Genomic DNA, 27229 nt, shown 5'->3' with positions numbered 1-27229 from the left:
AAACAGGTTAGTCTTTTTAAAAAGAAATTTTTATTTTTATTCAAGTGGTGTATTTTCTAATTTTATTCAGTGTTTCAGGAATACATTAATTCTGCTTTGAGAATTTATTAACATCAAATTGATAATCTGACTATGAATCAAACTACTGAGTCCTATTGGACAAAAGCGCTATATAAATCAAATGAATATCAGCTGCATTGTCCAGTGGAACAGAGCCCCTAGTGGCTGCATTGTAAAACAACAAGCATCAGTTTTCCAAGCAGTAATTTTGGATTAAAGGGCCTAATTCAGAGCTGATCGTAGATGTGCTAAATTTAGCACATCTATGATCAGTTTCACAGACATGCGGGGGGACGCCCAGCACAGGGCTAGTCCACCCCGCATGTCTGGCTCTGCCCCCCCCCGCACAGGTATAAAAGTATCGCACAGCGGCGATGCTTTTGTACTGGACGAGTAGCTCCCTGCCTGCGCAGCTCCTGCGTGCTGGTAGGCCGCTACTCGCCGCATCCTGGGTCGCAACCGCCGCGGCCGCCCCCCCAACGGTCCGGACATGGCTCCATTGTCCGGACCGCGCCCCGCCAGCAGTGTTCTAACGCCCCCTCCCGGCCTGCGACAACCTCTGCCTGTCAATCAGGCAGAGGCGATCGCACCAGTGAGCAGCTGATAGCATCTCACTGGGCTCCCGGGGTGCGCACGCGCAGTGCGGCCGCTGCGCGTGCGCACTCTACAAAGTAATTCAGACTGCGATCGCTGCCACTGCAGTGATGCAGTCTGAATTACCCCTTAAATCTCAGACAATTGAAATTTCAACAACCGTTCACTGTACAAAATCATATATATTTTTAAGTGTTAAAGATTTCCGTATGGTCCCTTTCAGCTTCCTCTCCCATACTGAATGCTCTGTTGTCACGCTAGAGTCACTGCTGGTAGATAACTAAATACATTTCACCCATTGCTAAACTAGGCGAAATTGCTGCAGAAATGTCTTTATTAATAAAAGATGCTCTAAGCTCCTGGAGGCTCCATTCTCCAGGCACAAAGGTTCACGGAGTAGTCAGTTCAATATTTAAGTGATGCAGTTTCTACTATCGGGCTGAAAAACAGGAAAATACAGAACAATATAAATAATATAAGTTTATATAGCATTATATACCATGCCCTAAAGTGATGGACACAGCAAGAACATGTTACATTAATAGGAATCTCACTGGGGTGGGGGGTTCTAGTGATTTCACAGCGAATCCATGGCAAAAAGCATGCTTCTTTCTTATCAATGCGGCAAAAGGTCATTTTATTTTAATGGCTTAAATGTTACATTATAAAAATATCGATATCTCTGTATCTAATAATAACAAGCTGTATGGATGAGATATGCTTTATATTTAAGTATGTTTGTTGCGCTGAATGATTCTCTTCAGTGTTCCACTATGGAACGCTTAATAATTAGTAGCTGTCATATATATCAGGCATAAAAGGAGATTGACTCACTGATTGACTCATCACGAAATCATTTAAGCCACAAGTCCTATGGCAGGCAGCTTCTCCTTACCCGGGACTTTAAGAAACCACTTGGTATCATCCACTACTTTTTGATATTTTCACCTATTCATTCATCTTATACCTCATTTGTTAAAAAGGTTAAATAAGATTTTCACACATACAACATTAGACACAAGTCTCTAATTTTTTGGACAACATCATGTTTTTTTTATTCGAGGTTTGATTAAAGGTTATGTTTTAACATTTCTTACCACACAAATTACTTCGAACATATACAAAAGAGTGCTCCCAAAAAAAGGGTTTTTTGTCTTTTTCTCCTTCTTTTCAATTGTAGTTCACCTACAAAATTCCTGGGAGCACCGCCAATCATTTGCAGTTTAAGAATCATTTGTTAACTGTTTAACTGTTTGCATATTGGTATCTCATTCCATATTTATATCAGTATTTACTATAATTCTCCGACTAGTGCGGTTCCACAAAAAATAACTTTCTCCTTAGGTCCCAGGTGCTTGCTAAGAACCAGTTTTACAAATGTCACTGACCATCCACAGAAATCGCCAAAAATGGATGTGTGTATGAATGAATGTATGTATGTATGTATGTATGTATGTATGTATTTCTGTATGTGTATATGTATGTGTATATGTATGTTCCAGCATAACTCCGGAATGCCTGCAGCAATTTACACCAAACTTGGTACACATATGCCTTACAATCTGGGAACAAACACTGTGGGGATAAGACACCCCTAGCACCCCTAGGGGTGAGGCAGCAGCACAGAGTATTTCTGCAGACAGCATAACTCTTGAATGCCTGGAGCAATTTACACCTCACTTGGTACACATATGATATACAATCCAGGAACAAAAACTGTGGGGGTAAGACACCCCTAGCACCCCTAGGGGTGGGACAGCAGTACAGAGTATATCAGGAGACAGCATAACTCCAGAATGCCTGGACCAATGTACACCAAACTTGTTACATATATGACTTGCAATCGGGGAACAAACACTGTGCAGGTAAGACACCCCTAGCACCCCTAGGGGTGAGGAAGCAGCACAGAGTATTTCAGCAGACAGCATAACTCTGGAATGCCAAGTGCAATTTACACTAAACTTGGTACCTATATGACTTACAATCTAGAAACAAATACTGTGGGGGTAACACACCCCTAGCACCCCTAGGGGTGGGCCAGCAGCACAGACTGTATCAGGACATGCATAATATGTCAGTGATGACAGGGCTGCATGTGACAGTGTCAATGACATAATGTGAGGAGGGGAATGGAGGTAGCAGGAAGCCCCACGCTGAGAGTTATATAGTGGGAGGAGCAGGGTCCCCAGCAGCACAGAGTATATTAGGAGATGCATGGCAGGACAGGGCTGCATGCGACAGGGGCAGTGACGTGATGTCAGGAGGGGAATGGAGGTAGCATGAACCCACACACTGAGAGTTTATAGTGGAAGTAGCAGGGTCCCCCAGCAGCACAGAGTATACCAGGAGATGAATAATGTGCTGCGCTATATAAGAAACTGTAAATAAATTGATCATTTCACAGGGGCACTGACATGATGTGAGGAGGGGAATGAAGGAAGCAAGAAGCCACAAACTGAGAGTTGTATAGTGGGAAGAGCAGGGTCTCTTGGGGGACCAAAAAGGGGTCCGGCCACTACACAAAGTGGGTCAGGGAAGCAAGATATTCCTATATACTAGATCTCTAACCAATGTAAATTAATGAACAACTACAATTCTAATTTACCATCCTCATCCGTAGCAAAGCACGGGTATTCAGCTAGTAATAGTAATAATAATAATAATAATAATATTGGGCACTTGGTCAGGGCTGCCATCAGAAATTGTGAGGCTCGGGACTGACAAAATAGGCAGCCACCCCACCCCCCCCAAATAAAAATGTTATATATATATATATATATATATATAGCAACTGTAGTCGGCAGCACACGGCGTAATAAATTCACAAGGAGTCAGGATTACTGCAGTAATCCTGACTCCTTGTGAATTTATTACGCCGTGTGCTGCCGACTACAGTTGCTGTCTATTGTGGACTTCTTGCCGGGGAGTTTCTACGGCTGGCACCGGGACTATCATTCTAAAAAGGTGTGCTGCCCCACTGCTTAGTGTTATATATATATATATATATATACACATATTCCTGTGCACATACTCTGAGCAACACTATATTATGCCCTACAGAGTAATGCCTCTTGCAAAGCCACCACAGTCATTTCCCTGACACCATATGATGTCCCCAGTAAAGCAGTGGTAGATAATGATCTTTTACTATTCCATCACACCTTGAGAAATAAATATCCTGTATGTGTGTATATATATATATATATATATATATATATATACACACACTGTATATAGGCCCTCATTCCGAGTCGTTCGCTCTGTAATTTTCATCGCATCGCAGTGAAATTCCGCTTAGTACGCATGCGCAATATTCGCACTGCAACTGCGCCAAGTAATTTTACAATGAAGATAGTATTTTTACTCACGGCTTTTTCTTCGCTCCGGCGATCGTAGTGTGATTGACAGGAAATGGGTGTTACTGGGCGGAAACACGGCGTTTTAGGGGCGTGTGGATAAAAACGCTACCGTTTCCGGAAAAAACGCGGGAGTGGCCGGAGAAACGGGGGAGTGTCTGAGCGAACGCTGGGTGTGTTTATGACGTCAAACCAGGAACGACAAGCACTGAACTGATCGCAGATGCCGAGTAAGTCTGAAGCTACTCAGAAACTGCTAAGTAGTTTGTAATCGCAATATTGCGAATACATCGGTCGCAATTTTAAGAAGCTAAGATTCACTCCCAGTAGGCGTAGGCTTAGCGTGAGCAACTCTGCTAAATTCGCCGTGCGAGCGATCAACTCGGAATGAGGGCCATAGTATGACAATTTATTCATATAGCACAAATACATTCACATTCACTGTACAGTGGTGGTGTCTTGTCGTGTACAACATAGCACCTGGCTGGGGAAAATATGGAGAAAGGAGTAAGGAATAAAACAAATCTATTATATAATGCGCTAATGTGTCTGTCTCTGACATGTGCAGTGGACACAGACAGCACACACACGCCCCCTGCTGGCAGTCCCTCTGACTTCGAGTGAGGAAGTAAGTAGGTACCCTCAAATGACATCTGTCTGCACCAGACACCTGGCCTGTACTCAGCTCTCTGGACACTGACCCAGTGACCACCCTCTTTGGCTTGAACCAATGCTTCATGTGGACTGTTCAGATGTGGATCAATATTAGGTTGACAGTCAATAGTTAAATACAGTAGATCGACATGCAACTGGTCGGCAGGGTTAAAAGGCCCACAGGGTCAATAGGTCAAGATGTAACAGGTAGACACTTGAAAAGGTTGACAGGTACAAAATGTTGATAGTTAAAATATCTATATGGAAATGGTCAACACAAAAAAGGTTGACACATATTTTGTTTGGGTGTTATTGTCAATGTTAAACCAATTAATGTACTGCTTCGCTCTCCACACTTCGGGCTGCGCTCAGCAACAGGTTACTATTCCCAATCGTAGTCGACGTGGGTGGAAAAGGATGGAAAAAACCTCATGTCGACCATATGTGTGTCAGCTATTGTCATGTCAACCATTTAAATCTGTTGACCCTTTAACCATGTTGACCTTTTGTACCTGCTGATCTAATACATGTTGACCACATGGGGTCGACCTACTGACTAATACTGGTTGACCTATCAACCGGACACCGTGCCATTCACCTGGGGTGCAAACTCGGTAAGGTCATGGCAATAGAGATCAAGTAATGAGGTGCGAAGTGATCAGCAATGTAATGGAGTGTGAGGGGAGGGTAAGAGACACATAGGGTGAGAGAAAGATGGAGGGGTGGAGAGGGAGAGAAAGAGACTAGAGAAGAATCAGATGATTCAGATTAGATTAGATTAGAGATGAATCAGATGACTCAGGGCCAGATTAACAATGGGGTGTGTAGAGCTGCAGCTCCAGTCCCCACAGTGGCAGGGTCGTACATACCAGGTGCAGGGAGGCGATACAGAAGGTGCCTCCCCTCCCAGTGGCTCTGGCTTGCCCGTGTGCTAATGTCTCAATGACTTGCCAATGGTACATCTGGAAGAATAAAGATTCCTTATTGCAGTTTATTGTGGCGATAAGGAATCTTTATTTTCGGGTGCTGGCTGCAAACGATAATAGAGCCCTGAGAGGGGATTTTATTAAAGCTCGGAGAGAGATAAAATTGTGATAGATAAAGTACCAGCCAATCAGCTTCTGCATTACACTTTACAGGCTGTGTTTGAAAAATGACAGTTAGGAGCGGATTGGTTGGTACATTATCTCTCACAATTTTATCTTTCTACAAGCTTTGGTAAACACCCCCCCTAAAAGTTTTATTATAATAATTAGTGTATTTCCTTAAAACCAACTTCAGCTGAAGGGGTCTGCAATGGGAGTTTGTGAGCTTGGACAGCAGTCTGCAGTCAAGCAAATCACTATAAAATGAGTGGAAAGAGGTCTCTTCTAGTTCTGCAGCCCCCTCGGTCTTTCTTTCTTGGTGTTCCCCTGACAACTGGAGCCTGGCGGCCAGTGCCTCCAATGTCTCTGGGAGTTACACCAGTGTACAGTGGAGAAAAGTGGTTCAAGTAAGGTAGTATCGATTGAGATGCCGTAACACCTTACTTACCATCTACTTAGGTGTCTGCCGCCCACCACGAGTGTAACTGACTGTCAGTGACCGTGAATCCAGGCTGTACCTCTAGCATTTCCAGAAAATAGGTGGTATGCCGTGGGACCAATCTCCTCCTCATACCACAGTGATGTGCTGCTGCAACTAGGTGCTCATTTGGCCCTGGATCCTGTACCCACCTGGATCGCTGCCCCACCTGGCTTGCCGCCCATATAATGTTCCAGGCAGCAGCATGGATGCTGTGTGATATATTTTTTAGTTCTAGATCTAATATATTCTTAGTACAGCTATCAATAAGGTGAGGTCTCTATTTACACAGAGATTTCATGTTCACGGCATCACTAAGTGACCCCTATGTTCTTTAATTGAACGTAATCACTAAGTGTCATTCTTATGGGTTTTTTTGTACTGTTAAGGTCACATGAACAAGAGGTTTTTCCCTTAGTTTATTTTCAGACTCCCACATTACACTACAAGACTCTCAAATTACAGTATTGATATATGCGAGGTAGACTGAGGTATAAAGCAGGCATTAGCAATGCTCTCCATGGTGCTAGCAACACCCCACAGCACAGGTAACACCCCTGAGGCAGCACACAATAGGCCCTTAATAAATTTCAGCTCCAAAAGCTCAGCTCTAAAATTCTGCATTGCTTTTGCCTGGCCATATACCCAGATTCAGTATGCAAATGTATGCCTTAATCTGCTGTACAGTATGACTCTTACCAAAAGGGCTGTAAAGGTATCAAATGAACATCTAAGAGAGTCAATGCTATGAAGCTCAGAGATGGGGTCTATTCATGAAGCAGTGAAAAGAGTGGAGAAGTGGGCCAGTGGAGAAGTTGCCCATGGCAACCAATCAGCTGCTCCGTACAATTGTATAGTATGCAAATTATAAATGTTAATTCAATGCTGATTGGTTGCCATGGGCAACTTCTCCACTTGCTCACTTCTCCACTCTTTTCACTGCTTCATGAATTGTCCCCATAGCAAGAAGAGCGCAAAACACTGGGGAGGCAAAAAAAAGAGGGGAAGAGAGGAAAAAAAGATGAATGACAGAGATTTGGGGAAAGACAGAATGAGAAAGTGAGATATGTAAAGGACGGAGGAAAGAGAGACAGGGTCAGAGGCATGGGTGTATCTATAATGGTCACAGGGTTTGCGGTGCATACAGTCCCCTGGGTCCACAGAGGCTCACATCGCATCCCCTGCACCCATTACCACTCCATCGACACTCTGAAATCACCAGGAAAATGGTGCGAACGCCATGTTCCCAGGGTAGGCGCATGCAGAGTAGATTTTGGGCACAAGTCTATGCACGAGTTGAAACTGCAAGAGAGTGTGTGTGTGTGGGGGGGGGGGCGCATGAAGGCTGCACATGGGCACGGTCGGACTGGCCCACAGGGGTACCAGGGAATCCACCGGTAGGCCCCACTGCCTGAGGGCCCACTCCTTCCTCTAGGGATCAGGTTCCAGAGTGTGCACTTGTATTATACATGGTAGATATGTTGCATTACACTGCACTAAACTATTGTGTATTTCAAGCCTCTGTGGAAGCTGGCCACACCCCCTTTGTAGGCTGTCCACACCCCTACATATGGGCCCCTATAACTGCATCCCCCCGGTGGGCCCTTCATGTCCCAGTCCGACACTGCACATGGGCCTCACCCACTGATAAACCAAAGAGAGAGAAGGTGAGATTGGGGGGACAGGGGAACAGAGAAAGAGAAGGAAAGAGTGGGAGTCACAGGGAATGTGGGAGATAGACGGACAGGGAAAGAGGGGGACATAGGAGAGGGGGTGTGAGGGAAAACAGCCCGACAACACAGTGGCAGGTCTTTAATATTAGTGTATAAATAATGTCTATGATATGGTTGCGATATATACACTAAGACAGTCACCGTAGTTACTGTACATATCATTATCTTTGATGACTAGTGATGTCAGAGGGAGATAAATATATGTCTTTCACAGCCCTTTATAAGACCAGTCATGTATTATAATGATATCTGTCAATGGCGGTGTGAAGGAGGCAATGTTTTATCGATCTCTAGAGAGGTTGATAAATGCACAGTATATAAAGGAAATTGTATATAGGAAATACGCAGAGGTTCTAGGTTAAGTAGAAAAGATTTACTCAGACAGCGCCCTTTATATTGATGGAAATGAACATATTGATCCCTGTTGAGAGGTATATAGCAATCTACAGCACACCATACATCACTGTAGACATATGGACGCTAGATAGTATGCTTCATGGTCAATGCAGATGACAGCTTCATAATGTGAGAAGTTATTGACACACAAAACGCTTCCCATGGCCATCTGTTACATAAATTACAGTTTTTAAAAGTGAAAGGTTAAATCGATGAGGTTTTCACAGACGCCAGTTTCCAGAGATACACAACACTCATATATAATGCTCAGATACAACGCTAATATACTATACAAATGGCGTCATTCCGACCCGTTCGAACGCAGCGGTTTATCGCTGCGGTGCAAACAGGTGCGGAATGCGCATGCGCGGCAGCTGCAGTGCGCGTGCGTGACGTCGCGGCTACAGAAGAAAGCGGTCGCAAGCCGGACCGCAAAGAAGATTGACAGGAAGAGGGCGGATCCGGACCGTTTGGAGCCGTTTTCGGGGAGTGGTAAGTAAAACGCAGGTGTGCCCAGGAGAATGGAGGGCGGAGGAGTGACGTCAAAGCCGAGCCCATCATCGCTGGATCCATCGCACAGGGTAAGTAGGTATAGGCCTAGTCTTGTTTTGAGTGAATTTTTTTTAGCTTAGCAGGGCTGCACAAGCGATCGCAGCCCTGCTAAGCTAAAATACACTCCCCCATAGGCGTGGACTAGTTGATCGCAGCAGCAAAAAGTTGCTGGCTGCGATCAACTCAGAATGACCACCAATATTCAAATATAACACTTGTATTCAGTACTGATATTCAACACGGATATACAACACTGATATAGAACACTCATATACAACATCCACACTCTTAAGCAACAGTCATATAACACTCATATACAACACAACACTCATACACAACATCCACACTCGTATGCAAGGGATGCTTTAAGGATGCCAACAGTCAATTTGCCGACGCCGGAATCCTGAATTGCCGGCATACTGAAAGTAAGTATTTTGGTGTTTCGGAGCCTGTTAGGGCCGAAGGGGTTAGGTGTAGGCACTGGGAGTGGGGGAGGGGGGGGGGGGGGGGGTTTAAGTTTGGGTTTAGGTTCAGGCACCACCGGGTGCGGGGGGGGGGGGGGGTACTTTAGGATTAGACTTTGGAGAGGGTGGAGGTGAGGTTTAGGCTGCGGGAAGGGAGGGTTAGGGGGGGAGGGTACCAAACCTCTGTCGGGATTCTCACCATCTGGATGCCGCTGTCGGTCTTCTGACCGCCGGCATCCCGACTGCCGGTCAGACGCAACATGCATATGACACGCATACACAACACACACACACACATACACAATATTCATTTGCAATACTTTATGCAACATTCATATACAACATGAATACACAACAAACACAACACTTGTACACAACACTCATATACAACACAAATATACAAAACGCAAACACAATACAAGTATACAACATCCATATACAACACTCATAAGCAACACTGACACAGAACACCCATGTACTGTACAGCATTTAAATACAACACTCATACGCAGCACCGACCAGTGCCGGAACGGCATTTTTAGAACCCTGAAGCTTGAACTGTTATGGGGGCCCCTTTGCAACCAGCAACAATGGGGCAATATCTAAAAAGATCCAAAGGGCCTGCTGCCCTCGGAAGGACAGCACACACCACTATGTGCCAGCAAAATGACCTTATTGGACGCCTCCTTGTCCCGGGCTCCTTCTCACCTTTCACTGCTCCCAGCCTCCTTCATAGGACAGACTCTCTCAGGCTCCACCATTCCTGGGAATGTCACACATAGAAGTTCTGCAGGCTGTCGGGAATTGTAGTTTAAAACAGATACACGTTTCACGCTATTTACAGATTGCAAATCATAGAGCTATATTGTGTTTATATCCCGCACTGAACATACAGTAATAATATATTTATAACAGACCAATTCGAAACCAGCTATACACTATGGGGGTCATTCCGAGATGATCGCTCGCTAGCAGTTTTTAGCAGTCATGCAAACGCTAAGCCGCCGCCCTCTGGGAGTGTATTTTAGCTTAGCAGAAGTGCGAATGAAAGGATCGCAGAGCGGCTACAAAAAAATTTGTGCAGTTTCAGAGTAGCTCCAGACCTACTCCTAGCTTGCGATCACTTCAGACTGTTCAGTTCCGGATTTGATGTGACAAACACGCCCTGCGTTTGCCCAGCCATACCTGCGTTTTTCCTGGCACGCCTGCGTTTTTTCGAGCACTCCCTGAAAACAGTCAATCCCTCTGCGGCTGCCATTGCGACTGAAAAGCTTTGCTAGACCTTGTGTAAAATACTTTGCCCTTTGTGAAAGTATGTCGCGCATGCGCACTGCGCGGCATACGCATGCGCAGAAGTGTAATTTTTTTGCATCATCGCTGCACAGCGAACATATTTTGCTAGCGATCAACTCGAAATGACCCCCTATATACCCTGATTTGGGTTTAAATTCAAAAAGCTGGAGATGCTCCCTCAATCATAGACCAAACATAGGGGGCAATTCCAAGTTGATCGCAGCAGGAAATTTTTTAGCAGTTGGGCAAAACCATGTGCACTGCAGGGGAGGCAGATATAACATGTGCAGAGAGAGTTAGATTTGGGTGTGGTGAGTTCAATCTGCAATCTAAATTGCAGTGTAAAAATAAAGCAGCCAGTATTTACCCTGCACAGAAACAAAATAACCCACCCAAATCTAACTCTCTCTGCAAATGTTATATCTGACCCTCCTGCAGTACGCATGGTTTTGCCCAACTGCTAAAAAATTTCCTGCTGCGATCAACTTGGAACTACCCCCATAGTGAGAAAATGTTTGTTGGAAAGAACCAACAAAAGAAGTAGATTGCTCATATGGAGCACTCTTTTAAGATAATTTATGTAATTAATTTGATATGATTATAATAATATAAAACGTAACCTTTAATATGCTTACGTAAAATAAGTGGGGTGATTAAGTAGCAATATTTATGTGTAAACGTCACTCAATATGTACGTTCACTGTCTCGCGCCACCTATCAACTATAGGTATCAATACCCTTTAATACAACAATTGATTGTATGTGGTGAATTTATTAATAAACTTTGTTTCTGTACTTCAGACATCCGAGAAAGTCCCATCTCAAATAATAACAACAATTCAGTTGAATCAAATAGTAACTATCTCGGACGTCTATAATAGTACCTTTAGAAGTAATAACAACAAACTAGTTAAATCAAATACTAGCAAATCATAGCCATAGTATCAATAATGTGTCAATATTGAGATTTCATATCCGTCACCGCTGCAACATACATCTATTACAATTAGTAAGTTTAAACACATTTGAAAAGATTAGGTGTGATATTTCCTCATATGTGGTGATAAATACAGCTGGTGTTAGAAATCCTCACATACCATAGCCTCAACATATGCTTATAGGCCCTCATTCCGAGTTGTTCGCTCGCTAGCTGCTTTTAGCAGCATTGCACACGCTAGGCCGCCGCCTACTGGGAGTGTATCTTAGCTTAGCAGAATAGCGAACGAAAGGTTAGCAAAACTGCTACTAAAATAATTCCCTGCAGTTTCTGAGTAGCTCCAGACCTACTCCTAGATTGCGATCACCTCAGTCCGTTTAGCTCCTGGTTTGACGTCACAAACACTCCCTGCGTTCGGCCAGCCACTCCCCCGTTTTTCCAGCCACTCCTGCGTTTTTACCTGGCACGCCTGCGTTTTTTAGCACACTCCCTGAAAACGTCCAGTTTCCGCCCAGAAACACCCACTTCCTGTCAATCACACTACGATCCCTCGAGCGATGAAAAAACGTTGCTCAAGCTTGTGTAAATCTACAAAGTTTTGTGTGAAAGTACTTAGCGCATGCGCACTGCATACCATGCACATGCGCATTTTCCACCTAATCGCTGCGTTGCGATAAACGGTAAATAGTGAACAACTCGGAATGACCACCATAGCCGATACGATATGATGTTACTGGATATGACAGTGCTTTCCACTGAGTACAATTGTAGCACTGAGAAATGTATCAAGGATGTTTCATACCCTTATCTTGTATCCAAATGTAACATCTATTATAGCACTAGACAAAATGCCTTCAACAAGAGGATGTGTGTGGTTATATATAGCGTACTTTCTGGTAGATTGGCAACAGATCCAGGACCATATAGAAATAAAGATATTCCAAGGGTGCTATGCTTTTAAAAAAAAATATATTAGCACTGACATGTGCTTGACCGTTGAATTTTATATCAATAAAATTAAGCACTGCACCTTCTTATACACGTGATTTCTCAGATCTAACGCCTTTAACAATTCACTGCGACATTCATTCATATAAAATGGAAAGTGCAGCAGATGTGAAGAGTTTTTTACATATCATAATGCTGATGTATATTTACGTCACACTCCTTGCTGTTGTAATGATTACGGTGTAACACATGCAAAACTTTCCACTAATACCCCTTTTCCACTAGCTCAAAAAACACGGGTAAATGCACGGGGGCGCGCATTTACCCGTGTTTTTTGCAAGTGGAAAAGGGTAAACCCGGATCAAGTGACCCGTGAATCCTACCCGGCTATTTACCTGGGTAGGACACAGGAATGATCCGGGTTGGGTTGTAGTGTAAACGGGAGCCGTGTCGAAGCGACACGGCTCCCATTTACACTGTATGGAAGGGCGGCGCTGGGAGATCATGTGATCTCCCTGCGCCGCCCCTGCCGCGTCACTAGAAGCGTCACCAACCCGGCATATGCCGGGTTGTGACTGCTGATGGGAAAGGGGCCGAGCACGGGTCGCAGCAGGGGGCAGCTCCCGTGTCAGGCTCCCGGCTGCGACCCGTGCTCGTAAGTGGAAAAGGGGTATAAGTGAGTTTGTCACAATATAAAAATATCACAGCATTTGATACCCTTGACTTGTATCCAATTGTAGTGTCTCCTATAACACCTGGTGAACTGCCTTTAGCAAAGGGGTGCATATGATAGTATAAAGCATTACACTTAACACATTACTTGCTGTAAATTTCACATCCAATAACATTTGAGCATCACACCTTATTATCAACGGACAATGGCCCTCATTCCGAGTTGTTCGCTCGCTAGCTGCTTTTAGCAGCATTGCAAACGCTAGGCCGCCGCCCTCTGGGAGTGTATCTTAGCTTAGCAGAATAGCGAACGAAAGGTTAGCGGAACTGCTTCTGAATAATTCCTTGCAGTTTCTGAGTAGCTCCAGACCTACTCCTACACTGCGTTCACCTCAGTCCGTTTAGTTCCTGGTTTGATGTCACAAACACGCCCTGCGTTCGGCCAGCCACTCCCCCGTTTCCCCAGCCACTCCTGCGTTTTTCCTGGCACGCCTGCGTTTTTTAGCAGACTCCCTGAAAACGGCCAGTTTCCGCCCAGAAACACCCACTTCCTGTCAATCACACTATGATCACTCGAGCGATGAAAAAACGTTGCTCGAGCTTGTGAAAATCTACTTAGTTTTGTGATAAATAACTTAGTGCATGCGTGCTGCGTACCATGTGCATGCGCATTTTCCACCTAATCGCTGCGTTGCGAAAAACGGCAACGAGCGAACAACTCGGAATGACCACCAATGAGTGTAAGCATTATTCTGGGATCCACATAGTACATATAACTTGTAACACCCGCAATTTCAGTAGTATTTACTATATTACCTTGGCAGTTGGCCCCCTGCCATATACCTATGAATACTTCTAATTATGCAAGGCATAAATGCCACGTACATTTACCAGGATTGAAGAACAGGCTATAACTCGAAGCCCCTTAGTTAACACATGAGAAAACATATAATCATTATTTGGGGTACCCCACTTAGTAGTGTGATAACGGATAACCCACAGTGAACGTAATGAATTAATGTCACTGTGTAATGAGCTGCTAACTCACTCCATTAAACCTATTAGCATGTGTGGTCTGCACCGATTTTAGGATGTAATAATGAGTACATAAATTGTGACATCATAAGTCCATAATGTATCGGTGCACATGTAAGGAATAGTACAGTCCGTGACACACTTCCCCTCATCCGCTGCCCATCATCTTCATCGAGCGGGTGATGGGTGAGAGTGAGGCTAATTGCCGGGCCGATAGAAAGATAGATACAGCGTCACTTTGTCAACCTGTATCTGGTGTTAGATGGATCCTGTTACCAAAAGTGTGGCTGCATGTGCCGGGAGCAGATATCATATAGCTACAGGTGATAATTGTCAAAAAAAAAAAAAGAAACATGTGTGAGGCAGCGTATATTACCGGACCGCAGAAAAGGTTACATGTGCCGGAGGCAGAAATCATGCATCTGCCAGTAACGGTTCATTTCATATGCCGTAAGCGGCTTCCTCCTGCAGTGAGGAGACGGGAGTCTAATGGCTACGATCCACTGACTGGACGTACGTTTCACCTCACAGGCTTGATCACCAGTCGGCCTCTTAAAAGAGTGCTCCATAAAAGCAATCTACTTCTTTTGTTGGTTCTTTCCAACAAACATTTTCTCACTAAATCATAGAGCTAGGCTACAACTCCCACCTGCTCCTGCAGTTTTAAGGGACGCGCATCCAAGCTGTAATAGCATCTGTGCTATACTAGAAGCCTGGCTCATGGTGTTATTGGTGACTAGCTATAACCATACAGCCAGGGATGTTTTTTGGGCCGTGCGAGCCGTGCATTTGCACAGTGTCTGCACAATATTCCATGCGGTCTGGCCGTCCGCATGGAATACTGTTGAAAATGACCCTCCCAACATGGGCGCCGCCTAAGAGGAGACAATTGTGAAGGATGGTAGAGGAGAAGGTGGCCATTTTGGGAGGGACATTTACTAGAGACAGCTGGAGGAAGGAGGCGGTGGCATGGATCCCTGACAACGAGCAGGCAGTACTGGGGCATTATTATGTGAGGCGTATAATGGTGTCAGGGCAGGGCATAACTGTAGGGCATAATATGGTGCAAGGGGCATTACTGTTTGGGGCATATAGTGCAAGAGGCATTACAGTGTGGGGCATAATATGGTGCAAGGGACATTACAGTGTGGGGCATAATATGGTGCAAGGGACATTACAGTGTGGGACATAATATGGTGCAAGGGGCATTACTGTGTGGGGCATAATATGGTGCAAGGGACATTACAGTGTGGGACATAATATGGTGCAAGGGGCATTACTGTTTGGGGCATAATATGGTGCAAGGGACATTACAGTGTGGGACATAATATGGTGCAAGGGGCATTACTGTGTGGGGCATAATATGGTGCAAGGGACATTACAGTGTGGGACATAATATGGTGCAAGGGGCATTACTGTGTGGGGCATAATATGTTGGATTTTCTTTCCTGTGGTGGCCAATGTCTAGGAGTGCAGGGTCAAAAACTGGGGTGTAAGGTAGTCTTTTCCTGCAACGCCACACCCATTGCAGTGAGGTCACGCCCTTTGTAACGAAGCTACACAACCTTTTTATTTACAGTTTAGAATGTCCATCGTGAGTGGTAGTGGTGATGGGGGGGGGGGGGTACATTTTTTACAGTTTGCACTGAGAGCAAAATTGTCTAGAAACAACCCTACATGCAGTACATAAAAACAAGAGGTGAAAAAAAAGTAGCTTCAGGGCCCCTCTGGGTTTAAGGGCCCTGAAGCTTAAGCTCCATTAGTTTCATAATAGATCCACCCGTGGCAACTACTGATGGAACTAGAAAGCAGTGAGGTGCGGTGAGGTCAGTGGCTGGGGAGGCACTGGCTAGAGTGATTCAGTGCCATATTTACACACACATATATGATGATTTGGTGGTGAGTTTTGCTATAAAAATGATTAAAAATAAAATAATACAAAGATAATATAAATATCATCTCTGTATTATTCATTTCATCTTTGTTTTATTCATAAGTTATACATATCTTTGTTGTATTATTCTAATAATTTTTATAGCTAAAACTCTGGAGTGTACTGGAGTAGCCTACCCTGACCGCACGTCACTGCTAGAGAGAGGATTGGCATGATGACAGCAAAGGTGTAATTGGCAGCTTTACAGAAACACTTCTCAGAGCTTTAGGGAAACTGTTGTCTTTACGATGATGGAAGAAATGATTTTCTGTTACCAAATACGTCCTTTGGTTCTATAATGTAGTTTGGAATTACAAACCCTTGCCATAAAGCTTAGCACATATGTAGCGGTATTGTCCCTCAGTGGTAGCAGCACTGGGGGTCATTCCGACCCGATCGCTCGCTGCAGTTGTTCGCAGCCCAGCGATCGGGTCGGAACTACACATGCGCCGGCGCCGCAGTGCGCTGGTGCATGCCGGACGGCCAAAGGACGTCATTCCCTAGCGATCGCCTCTGCCTGATTGACAGGCAGAGGTGGTCACTGGGCGGGAGAGGGCGGCACAGTGGCGCTTGGCCGCCATTTTGGGGGCGCGGTCCGGCAACACAGGCGTGCCCGGACAGTGCGGGCCGCGGGCCGCAGCGGCTGAGACCAGGGGCAGCGACGAGCAACTCCCGGTCAGCCGCAGGTGCTGTGCTGGCCGGGAGTTACTCAACAAGTACAAAAGCATCACCTCTGTGCGATGCTTTTGTACTTGTGTGTGTGTGTGTGTGTGGGGGGGGGGGTCAGACAGACTTGCGGGGTGGGCTAGCCCTGTGATGGGCATCCCCCCGCATGTCTGGAACATGATCGTAGCTGTGCTAAATCTAGCACAGCTACGATCAACTCGGAATGACCCCCACTGTCCCTAGAATGTAGTAGCAAATTTACCACAAGGCAACCAAAGCAGCTGCTTAGGGCCCGGTGCATCCAAGGGGGCCCTGCGACAAGGCTGCATAAAGGTCATTTCCGGCGGGCCACGAGCTCCGCTGAAATCGCCTGAGAGCTGGGCTGGCTGAATACTCCCAGCAGGCTGTCAGAGTAATATTAGACAGCTGTTGGGTGCCGTCTCCAGTGCACGCCTGTGTCTCCAGTCCTGCAGTATTGTGCGTGTGATCAGTCATGACACGCGTGTGTATGAGCTCAGATGTGAAGAGTGCGGAGCTGGGACATGCACAGAGAAAAACATGAGGTCTTCCATTATACTTTATTACAATATTTTTTTCAATTTTGTACAACATCCACCTACTTTCAAATTCCAATCAGGCCGGGGTGGCTGCAGTCAACACAAATGTGATTGGGTGCAATAATAAGTATTATAAGGTATGCATGCCTGCATTATATATCAGTGCCCCCCCACCCCACCACGCCACTGATTGTAGCACATCCCCCATCCCTTATAATGGTATCTGGTCTATAGATCTGCAGTAAAAGGTCTACAGTCAATAGGTCAAGCTCTAATGGTAGACAGGCATTAGGTCGACCGGGTCAAAACAAAGGTCGACAGGGTCAAAAGGTCGACAGGGTCAAAAGGTAGACAGGTCAAAAGTTTAACAGGGTCAAAAGCTCGACATGGTCAAAATGTCAACAACAATGGTCGACGCAAAACATTTTATCCATTTTTTCAAGTTTTCATACTTTACCGTCCATGTGAACTATGATTGGGAACAGCAGGGGTGTATCTTCCTATTGGCCAGGATGGCACTTGCCAGGGGCGCCACGTTAGGGGGTAGAATGACATAGTAGTTCTCACTGAGTACATCCCTTAGCAGGGGTGGTCTTAATTTTGCCGGCTGTCGGGATCCCGGCGCACAGTATACCGGCGCTGGAATCCAGACAGCCGGCATACCGACACTTTATCTCCCTCTTGGGGTCCACGGTCCCCCTGGAGGGAGAATAAATAGCGGTGCGCGCGTAGCATGCCACCGTGCCCGCAAGGGGCTCATTTGCGCTCGCCATGCTGTTGGTATGCTGGCAGTTGGGATTCCGGCGCCGGTATGTTGGTCGCCGGCAGCCCGGCCGTCGCCATTCGATACTATACCCCTTAGCAGTGCTCATCCACTGCCGGACTCTCAGAAGCGTATTGCATTCTGACACTCTCTGTGACTACAGTCACAATGATGGTGAATTTAGCTGGGGAGAGAGGCACTTCCAGATATGGGGAGGGGGTGAGGCACCTCCTCTTCCTCATCCGCTCCCCTTATCATTGGTCCCACGTGGTCTTTCACCAAACACCAGCCACTACAATCAGCACCAGTCAGCAGTGCAGCATGACAGCACCTGTATATTTTCTGCAGTACAGTAGCTACACTGCATGGTCTATCCTGGATCACAGCTTCCAAAGAGCTCTGTATGGAGAGGTACCTAGACCAGTGACTGCCTGTCCAGCTGTGTTGAGACTACAAGTCCCAGCACACCTTGTCAACTGGATTTGTTGGGACATGTAGTGCCATCACACCTAGAGAAAGGTTTTTAACTGTATGCATGTGTGCATATATCCCCTCGGTGTCCCTGACTGCAACCTCCCTGTCATTCTCTCTCAATGTTCCTGGCCACACCCTCCTCATATTTCCCCCTCAGTGTCTCTGCCTGCACTCTCCTTGTAATTCCATACCTCCCAACATGACCCTCTCCAGGAGGGACAAAATGCTCTGCTTCTGGACTTTTCTCTTAATTTATGATTGCTGGCACCTGTGTTGAACAGGTTAATGGATAAGAAAGGTGTTTCAGCACAGGTGATGGCAATCATACATTAAGAGGGATGTCCAGGAGCAGAGCATTCTGTCCCTCCTGGAGAGGGTCATGTTGGGAGGTATGTAATTCCCCCTCAGTGTCCCTGCCTGCACCCTCCTTGTAATTCCCCCTCAGTGTCCCTGCCCACACCATCCCTGTAACTGCCCCCTCAGCGACTCTGCCCATACACTCCTGTAATTCCCTCTCAGTGTCCCTGCCCGCACCCTTCCCATAATTCCCCCTCAGTATCCCTGCCTGCACACTTCTCGTAATTCCCAGAGTCTCCCCGCCTGCACCCTCCCCGTAATTCCATCTCAGTGTCCCTGCCTGCACCATCCTCTTAATTCCTCCTCAGTGTCCCCGCCGGCACCCTCCCTGTAACTCCCCTCTCAGTGTCCATGACCGCACTCTCCTCTAATTCCCTCTTAGTGTCCCTTCCCGCACCCTCCCTGTAATTGTCCCTCGGTGTCCTTAACCTCTGCCTCCCTGTAGCCCCTCCCTCTCATTTTCCCTACTCGAATCCTCCCTGTAATTACCCCTTAGTGTCCCTGACCTCAAACTCCCTGTGACTCCCCCCTCAGTGTCCCTGTCCACACCCTCCTGTAATTCCACCTCAGTGTCCCTGCCCGTACCCTCCCCGTAATTCCCCCTCAGTGTACCTGCCCCTACACTCCTGTAATTCCCCACTCAGTGTCCTTGCCCACACCCTGCCTGTAATTCCCCCTCAGTGTCCCTGTCCGCACACTCCTGTAAATCCCCCCTCAGTGTCCCTGCCCACACCCTCCCTGTAATTGCCCCTCAGTGTCCCTGACCTCAGCCTATCTGTAACTCTCCCCCTCTTTGTCCCTGGTTAGGGGAGGTGGGGGGGGGCGCCAGTTCCTTACTTTGCCAGGGGTGCTCAGACCCCTAGATACACCCCTGGGGAACAGTAACCTTGCCCGATGCATGGCGAGCGAACGTGGTACACTAATGGGGCTTGTTTGTGGCAGAAAAGTGACAAAACACCGCCCCAAAAAATAAAAAATGTTGTCTATTTTTTTGTGTCAACCATTTATGTGTCGACCTTTTCACCCTGTTGACCTTTTCACCCTGTCAACCTTTTCTATTGTCTACCTATTCTATGTCGACCTTTTGACCCCGTCGACCTAATGCATGTCTACCATTAGTGGCAGACCTATTGACTGTAGATCTTTTTAGTGTAGATCTAATAATCCACACCCCCTTATAATACCCATTATTGCACCCCTCAGTCAGTGACTGTATTAATTATATATCCGTGCCTTTAGTGGGACTCCATTATAGGTATATCAATACTTTCCCGCCCGTACTCCTCACTGATTGTAGCAGGAACAGTGGGGGCAGGTTGGGCACTGATATATAATACAGTCACTGACTGATGGGTGTAATAATGGGTATTATAAAATGCTGTTACAAAATGTGTTCAGTAAGTGAAGGGGGATAATAAACGAGATTTATGGTAAGAACTTACCGTTGTTAAATCTCTTTCTGCGAGGTACACCGGGTTCCACAGGGAATAACATCCGGGGTGTAGAGTAGGATCTTGATCTGAGGCACCAACAGGCTAAAAGCTTTGACTGTTTCCAGAATGCATAGCGCCGCCTCCTCTATAACCCCGCATCCATGCACAGGAGCTCAGTTTTTGTTAACCAGTCCAATGCAGTAGCAGGTAAAAGAGATGACAACCGTTAGTAGCCACATACACTACATTATCACGACAGGAGAAGGTGTCAGCAGCTAATGCCATACAAACCCAAAGAAGCTAAGTGCGTCAGGGTGGGCGCCCTGTGGAGCCCAGTGTACCTCGCAGAAAGAGATTTAACAACAGTAAGTTCTTACCATAAATCTCGTTTTCTGCTGCGGGGTACACTGGGTTCTACAGGGAATAACATCGGGGATGTCCTAAAGCAGATCCTCATGGGAGGGGACGCACTGTAGCGGGCACAAGAACCCGGTGTCCAAAGGAAGCATCATGGGAGGCGGAAGTATCAAAGGCATAGAACCTTATGAACGTGTTCACTGAGGACCACGTAGCCGCCTTGCACAATTGTTCAAGGGTCGCACCACGGCGCGCCGCCCAAGAAGGTCCAACAGACCGAGTAGAATGGGCCTTGATAGTAGCAGGAACTGGACGACCAGTCTGTACATAAGCATGTGCAATCACCATTCTAATCCATATGGCCAGGGTCTGCTTGTGAGCAGGCCAGCCACGTTTGTGAAAACCAAACAGTACAAAGAGAGAATAGGACTTCCGAATGGAGGCAGTTCTCTTCACATAGATACATAGAGCCTGTACCACATCCAAAGACCTGTTCTTGGAAAATAATTCAGGAGAGGCAAAGGCCGGAACCACGATTTCCTGATTAAGGTGGAAAGAAGACACCACCTTAGGTATGTACCGATGGCGTGTTCGAAGAACCGCCCGGTCACAGTGAAAAATCAGATAGGGTGACTTACAGGACAAGGCACCCAAATCCGACACCCGTCTAGCAGAGGCAATAGCCAGCAGAAACAATACCTTAAGAGAAAGCCACTTAAGGTCCGCAGATCCAAGAGGCTCAAACGGAGACTCTTGTAATGCCTCTAGAACCACCGACAAGTCCCAAGGAGAAACAGGTGGGACATAGGGAGGTTGAATCCGTAAAACACCCTGAGTGAATGTATGAACATGTATGAGTCACAATTTTTCTCTGGAACCAAACCGACAAGGCAGAAATATGAACCTTGATGGAGGCCAGACGAAGGCCCAAGCCCAGGAGGTCCTGTTGTAGAAAGGCCAAAAGTTTGGCCGTACTAAACTTGTTAGCGTCATGATTTTTAGATGCGCACCAAGCTAAGTAAAAATTTCATTCTATGGTAAATCCGAGCAGAAGCCGGTTTTCGGGCCTTCAACGCGGTTTGAATCACCGCTTCAGAAAATCCTTTGTCCCTCAGAACGGAAGCTTCAAGAGCCACGCCATCAAAGCCAGCCGGGCCATATCCTGATATACACAGGGGCCCTGAACGAGGAGACCTGGGCGCTGCGGAAGTAGAAGGGGATGCTCTATCGAGAGACCCTGAAGGTCTGAGAACCAATGCCGTCTGGGCCATGCGGGAGCGATCAGAAGCAGGAGTCCTCCTTCTTGTTTGAACTTCCTTATTACCCTGGGCAGTAGTGACACCAGAGGGAACACGTATGGCAGCTGAAAGTTCCATGGAATTGCCAGCGCGTCCACGAACGCTGCCTTGTGATTGTGTCGAGATGCCATCAGGTCCACATCTGGGAGGCCCCACGTGTCCACTATGAGTTGAAATACTTCTGGATAGAGGCTCCACTCTCCAGCGTGTACGTCCTGACGACTGAGTAAGTCCTCTTCCCAGTTTAGGACCCCCGGAATGAACACCGCCGATATGGCTGGCAGATGACGTTCTGCCCACTGAAGAATCCTTGATACTTCCCTCATTGCCATGCGGCTTTGAGTGCCGCCTTGATGATTTATGTACGCCACTGTGGTGGCGTTGTCTGACTGTACTTGAACAGGTCTGTTCTGTATTAAATGTTGGGCCAGGTTTAATGCATTGAACACTGCCCGCAGTTCCAGAATGTTTATCGGGAGGAGAGACTCCTCCTTGGTCCACCGACCCTGAAGGAAGTGTTGCTCCAACACCGCGCCCCAACTTCTCAGACTGGCATCCGTCGTGAGAAGGACCCAGGTGGAGATCCAGAAAGGACGGCCCTTGCTCAATCGTCGGTCCTGCAGCCACCAGCTCAGTGACAGACGGCCCTCTGGAGACAAGGAGATCATGTGAGACCTGATCCGGTGAGGCAGGTCATCTCACTTAGCAAGAATCAGTTTCTACAGAGGGCAGGAATGGAATTGAGCATACTCCACCATGTCGAAAGCCGACACTATGAGACCTAGCACTTGCATCGCCGAATGTATCGACACTTTCGGACGAGATAGGAAGCATCGAATCCTGTCCTGAATTTTCAGGACCTTCTCCTGAGACAAGAACAACCGCTGGTTGTGAGTGTCCAACAACGCCCCCAGGTGCACCATGCTCTGAGCAGGGACCAGGGAAGATTTCTTCCAGTTGATGAGCCACCCATGGGCTTGCAGAGACTGGACATCAGATCCAGATGGCGTAGGAGAATTTCTGGGGAATTCGCCAAGATCAACAAGTTGTCCAGATACGGAAGGATCCTGACCTCTTGACGGCAGAGTACAGCCATCATTACCATCATGACCTTCGTGAAAACTCACGGGCTGTAGTCAAACCAAAAGGTAAAGCCCAAAATTGGTAATGGAGGTTGCCAACAGCAAACCTCAGGTATTGCTGATGCGACATTGCAATAGGAATATGCAGGTAAGCATCCTGTATGTCCAGGGAGACCATATAATCCCCGGGTTGCAAGGCCAGAACAATAGAGCGAAGGGAGAGGCCCACCCCGTCATGCAGCAGGCTTGTCAGTTTTGGAAGCAGGCTGACGGGCAGCCCAGGCCCGTTTAGGATTGGGCTTAGTGGTTTTGGAAGTGCGAGCCTGTTTCGGGTAGCCTGACCTTTTGCTTTACCTGAAGGACGAAAGGAGCGAAAGGAAGTACTCTTAGCCTTCAGTACTGAAGGAGCAGTACTAGGTAGACACGCTGTTTTAGCAGAAGCTAAGTCAGCCACTATCTTGTTGAGGTCATCTCCAAAAAGCACCTCCAGGGTTTTCTTAGAATCCAGATCCACAGACCAGGACCGTAACCATAGAATCCGGCGGGCCAAAATGGACGTAGTAGAAGCCCTGGCCACCAGAATACCAGCATCAGAAGCTGCCTCCTTAATGTAATGAGAGGCTGTGACAATATACGAGAAACATTGTCTAGCATTATCAGAAAAGTTGGAAGGCAGCTCTTCTTCCACCTCCTCCTCCTGAGCCCATGCTTCAATAGCCTCTGCAGTCCATGCTGCTGCAACAGTGGGCCGATGCACAGCACCTGCTAGGGTGTAAATCACCCTTTAAACAACCCTCCACACGCTTATCTGTCAGTTCTTTCAGTGAAGTGACGGTAGTTACAGGTAGAGCTGAGGATTCCACCAGCCGCGCCACTTGCGAATCCACTGGCGGGGGTGTTTCCCAATTCTTACTTAGCTCCGCCGCGAGGGGATAGCGAGCCAGCATCTTCTTATGAGGTGTGAATTTCTTTCCAGGATTTTCCCAGGAATCCTGACGTATGTCAACTAAATGGTCAGAATGAGGTAAAACTTGTTTAACGACCTTCTGACGTTTAAATCTGTCCGGTTTCTTAGGGGCAGCGTCAGGCTCTGGGTCATCAGTAATTTGAAGAATTAGCCTGACAGCCTCCAATAAGTCAGGCACAGCCACCTGTGAGACCGATTTCCCATCAGAAGTATCTGGATCAGTGTCTGTGGGGTCAGTATACATGCCATCCTCATCAGACAAGGTGTCAGGGAAGTGGGTGGATTGTGAGGAAGTAATGGCCCGCTTAGAGGACCCCTTGGTTTTGGGCGGGCGAGGGTTAGATTTCTGTTTAGTCAGTGATTGGTTCAATTGCTGTAACTGAGTGGACAGGTGATCTGCCCATGGCGGATTAACCGCAGGGGCCATAAGCGGTTGTACCGGCACATGAGGTCCCATAGGGTGAATAAGTTTAGTTAGCAGCGTACTTAATAACGTGGAGAAAGTAGCCCAAGGTGGGTCATTTTGAACCCCCGTTGCTACGGTCCCACTGGGGAGTAAGGTACCCCCAGAACCTGAACCCTCTGCTGCTATGTTTTCCTCTAACGTGTCTGCAGCGTCACCACCACGCAATGTGGGATCAGCCCCAGCTCCGTCGCCCCTTGTAGCTGACATAACTGAAGCTCAATCTAGGGGCAACTCAGTGCAATAACAGCAGTCTAATACCTTAACAAGAAATCCCTGTGCAGTGTATTAGCACAAACAGAGAAATCAAGAAGTATACGGTGACTGAAAATCACAGAGAAAAATACACAATAAGTATATCCTGTGAAACACCTATATTAAATAATAACCATGACACACCTAGCCCTTTCAAGGTACAGAATATTGGGATAGCAATCTGAGTGAGATACACAAAATGGAAGTCACACAGCAGCTGTATATGCACACACACACAGTCACATGTACAATGCAGAAATTATGACAAGCAATAAAACTGCACTGGACTAGCAATACTAAGTAATATTAAGTATAGCTATACACTCAATAGATATAACAATGCACAGTAAAGACGATGTATATCACAGGGTACTTGTACTATATAACCCTGACTAAGGCCCTCATTCCGAGTTGTTCGCTCGTTGCCGAGTTTCGCTATATTGCGATTAGTCGCTTACTGCGCATGCGCAAGGTTCGCAGAGCGCATGCGCTTAGTTATTTTACTCAAAAGTTAGGTATTTTACTCACGGCATAACGAGGATTTTTCATCGTTCTGGTGATCGGAGTGTGATTGACAGGAAGTGGGTGTTTCTGGGTGGAAACTGGACGTTTTATGGGAGTGTGCAAAAAAACGCTGGCATTTCTGGGAAAAACGCGGGAGTGTCTGAAGAAACGGGGGAGTGTCTGGGCGAACGCTGGGTGTGTTTGTGACGTCAAACCAGGAACGAAACTGACTGAACTGATCGCAGTGGCAGAGTAAGTCCCGAGCTACTCAGAAACTGCAAAGAAATTTCTATTCGCAATTATGCGAATCTTTCGTTCGCAATTCTGCAAAGCTAAGATTCACTCCCAGTAGGCGGCGGCTTAGCGTGTGCAAAGCTGCTAAAAGCAGCTAGCGAGCGAACAACTCGGAATGAGGGCCTAAATGCACTGTTTCTTAACTAACACTGGCCCTCATTCCGAGTTGATCGCTCGTTGCCATTTTTCGCAGCGCAGCGATCAGGTGAAAAAACGGCATTTATGCGCATGCGCATGGTACGCAGCGCGCATGCGCTAAGTACTTTCACACAAAACTTTGTAGTTTTACACAAGCTCGAGCAACGCTTTTCAGTCGCTCGAGTGTTCGTAGTGTGATTGACAGGAAGTCGGTGTTTCTGGGCGGCAACTCAACGTTTTCAGGGAGTGTGCTGAAAAACGCAGGCGTGCCGGGTAAAAACGCAGGAGTGGCTGGAGAAACGGGGGAGTGGCTGGCCGAACGCAGGGCGTGTTTGTGACGTCAAACCAGGAACTAAACAGACTGCAGTCATCGCAAGATAGGAGTAAGTATCGAGCCATTCTGAAACTGCATGAAATTTTTTACGCGCAGTTCTGCTAATCTTTCGTTCGCACTTCTGCTAAGCTAAGATACACTTGTGAGGATACCGGGTGACCTGGGTATCCTGGGGTTCAGGGATCACACTGTGGAGCCGGTTATAATGAAAATCAAGGTGATCTTTATTCAGGGAGACCCAGAAATCCAGTGAACAGCAAGCAGGGTTATACTAATAATGTCCACTCAGAGTTCAGCAAAGTCCTTACCAGCTGCTCTATATCTCCTCCAGGCCTGGGCAGTAATGACAGCTGTAGCAGGGCACACAGAGTGGCTGGTCACTGATGACACTGAGAGGGGACAACACCCCAACCTCCAGTGAGTCTAGCTGTGCACCATCACCTCCACACACACACAGTCTCCTTCTCCCAGCCACTTCCTCCCCCCACAATTCCCCCTTGCTGGTTCCTTCTCTCTCCTCCTTTCTGATTGGTGGATCATGCTGTCAGTCTTTCCAGAGGGGAAGGAGGAGGGCTTTTCTAAAAGGAACACTCCCCTGCTGTCTGCTTCTGGGATACTTCCTGTGTGTGACTTCTGCAGACTGAGGGCTTCAATTTAAGAACTCAGAACTTGGGCCATAGGATTAACTCTTTCCTTTTTAACATGAAAGCATGTCCTAGACATCCCTTTCCCTGGTCTCCTCACATACCTCCCCCTTCTTAAATCGAGGAGACAGGCATGATGCCAATGTTGGAGTCCTGACTGTTGTCTCGGCCCGAAGGTCTGCGAAGTCTGGCATTTGTTTCCTCACGTCTGGATAACCCGTCAGCATTGTGATGGTCTCGTCCCTTTTTGTGACAAATAGAAAAGTTGAAACCTTGTAACGCCAAACTCCACCTCAACAACCTCCCATTTTCCCCTGACGTTCTGTTTAGCCAATTTAACGGGTTATGGTCAGTAATAACAGTGAATTCTTTACCATAGAGATAAGGTTGTAGTTTCTTTAAGGCCCAGACTATGGCTAGACACTCCTTCTCAATAGTGGCATAGGCTATCTC

General features: G+C 46.8%; 1 long non-coding RNA gene across 1 annotated transcript; it reads right to left on the bottom strand.

Annotated features, from left to right (window-relative positions):
• Positions 1-52: 52 nt before the first annotated feature.
• On the bottom strand, positions 53-27022 carry LOC134970218 (uncharacterized). Its single transcript, XR_010189722.1, has 3 exons — positions 26441-27022; positions 10081-10166; positions 53-1093 (listed from the first exon to the last, which is right to left on the bottom strand). It is a non-coding gene; the product is annotated as an uncharacterized LOC134970218 (long non-coding RNA).
• Positions 27023-27229: the final 207 nt, after the last annotated feature.

The sequence above is a fragment of the Pseudophryne corroboree genome, chromosome 11 (genome assembly GCF_028390025.1).
Source record: "Pseudophryne corroboree isolate aPseCor3 chromosome 11, aPseCor3.hap2, whole genome shotgun sequence".
In the NCBI taxonomy this organism is placed as follows: domain Eukaryota; kingdom Metazoa; phylum Chordata; class Amphibia; order Anura; family Myobatrachidae; genus Pseudophryne; species Pseudophryne corroboree.
Note: the sequence above shows the minus strand (reverse complement) of the source record. Positions and strands in the feature narration are given on the sequence as shown.